This window comes from Benincasa hispida, unplaced genomic scaffold (genome assembly GCF_009727055.1).
Source record: "Benincasa hispida cultivar B227 unplaced genomic scaffold, ASM972705v1 Contig793, whole genome shotgun sequence".
Classification (NCBI taxonomy): domain Eukaryota; kingdom Viridiplantae; phylum Streptophyta; class Magnoliopsida; order Cucurbitales; family Cucurbitaceae; genus Benincasa; species Benincasa hispida.
The window spans coordinates 337,065-338,975 of NW_024065130.1; the positions used below are offsets into that span (position 1 = coordinate 337,065).

The 1,911-nt window shown below is 41.7% G+C and overlaps 1 non-coding gene across 1 annotated transcript; it reads left to right on the top strand.

The window, feature by feature from the left end:
* The first annotated feature begins 411 nt into the window (after positions 1–411).
* Positions 412–514, top strand: LOC120070045. Its single transcript, XR_005479774.1, has one exon. It is a non-coding gene; the product is annotated as a small nucleolar RNA R71 (small nucleolar RNA).
* Positions 515–1,911: the final 1,397 nt, after the last annotated feature.

Below are 1,911 nucleotides of genomic sequence, written 5' to 3' on the forward strand. Positions count from 1 at the left end.
TACTGACTGAGGGTTTTGTGGACATTTAGCATAGGAGTGAGGATCTCCACAGCCCACATAGCTAACCATGGGCTGCCAAACGCCTCTACCTGATTCACCTTCTGCTGATTTGATGCGTTTCCCAGCGTTATGTTCTATAGAAGCTTGGTCATTGTAGCCATTTGAGCAGAAAGTGTGGCTATTGCGTTGGAATCGATAGAATTAACGTTCTATGGTCTCTTCTTCCTGTCAGCTCTTCCATCATACGTATCATCCACCCATTCCATATTGTGTTTAACAATGCGGTCTAGTATCTCTTTAGCCTCAGTGTAATATTTTTCCATAAGTCCACCAGCTGCTGCTGTGTCTGTTGCCATCTGCGATGCTCTATTCAATCCTCCATAAAACATCTCCATTTAGATAATTAGAGGTAGTCCATGGTTCGGGCAATTCTTGACCAAGCCCTTAAAATGCTCCCATGCGGTGCTTAAGGTCTCAGCATCTTCTTGTTCAAAGTTCATAATCTCTTGACGCCTTCTCGCATTGGTGGTAGGTGGGAAGTATTTTTGCATTAATTTTTCCACCTTCTCCCAGGTGGTGATTTCACTAGGCTCCAGTGAGCTCACCCATTGTTTTGCGTCATCACGCAAAGAATAGGGAAACAAGGACAACCTTATCGCCTCTGGGGTGATTCCAGGAATCACAAATGAATTACACGTTTCCAGGAAACGCTTCATGTGGGCATGAGGATTTTCACCACGACCACCCCCAAATTGTCCAATAGACTAGAGCATTTGGAGCATAACAGATTCATCTCGAACCTGGTTCCATTCGGTGTTGGGTATATGATTCCTGGAGAGAAATCATACAATACAGGGGACGCAAACTCCCTCATGGGACGCGTGCTACTATTCTCATCAGGATTGGATTCTGTGCAGCATGAGCTAGTTGTTGATTTACCTGTTCTTTCGTCGTTGCTCTTTGCCTATTCTTTTGTCTGAGAAATTGCTGCCTCAACCTTCGACGACGGTTGGATCGGTTCTTATGCCAGAAGGTCCTTTCGATCTCGGGGTGGTATCTGAGTTCAGGAGTGCTCTCCCTACTCATAAATGTTCACAAGCTTAAGCTTCAATTGTAATATCCCTCGACTGAAGCATTCCTACAACAGATACAAATGAAATTTCTGGTTAGTTTTGTTTCATAATCCCTGGCAACGGTGCCAAAAACTTGTTCGTTGCTATCGTTATTTGTTCTAGGAGTGTTTTGTATAAAATAAATTGGAAGAATAAGTTCTAAGTATAAGTGATGCATTTATGCTTTGATGCGTTTAAATATTTGTAACACGTTGGGGCGTCAGATTTATGCAGCAGAACGCACACAACTCTTAATGATGTTCAAGTTTTCCTAAACCAGACCCAAGTATAAATCTAATTTAGGTTCCTGGTAAGTCCAGGGTCGAACTCAGGGATTCAGTTAACCAAATGCAAACCTTGCGTGGTATCAACTGTAGGGGTTTTCCTAAATAAATGTGAGAAATATGTTATTTACACTAAATAGCTGTGCCTGTGCAAGAGATGCAAAAGAGTTGAGTAGTTAGTGATGGATCACGTGAGAATGGAGTTTAATGTAAGTGGACGCGTCGGTCTAAGATGAATGTATACAAACCAGAATGTGATGTGGATGAGATGGAGTGATTTGCTTATCTTTTGTTCATGCGTTAGACTTCATTCAACATTTCTCAATGCGAATAACATACAAAACCTATCTCTAGGATGCATGCGTCTATCACAGAATGCAATAGACACCAGTAAGTCTATCTTTAGTTGTACTAGGCGTCCTACTTGATGCAACTTAGTTATTCTTTCGAACAATCTAAGTTAAAGATGCTTTTTGCCAATTTGTCAAGTTGGCTTGAGCGTTGGAATAAAGTTT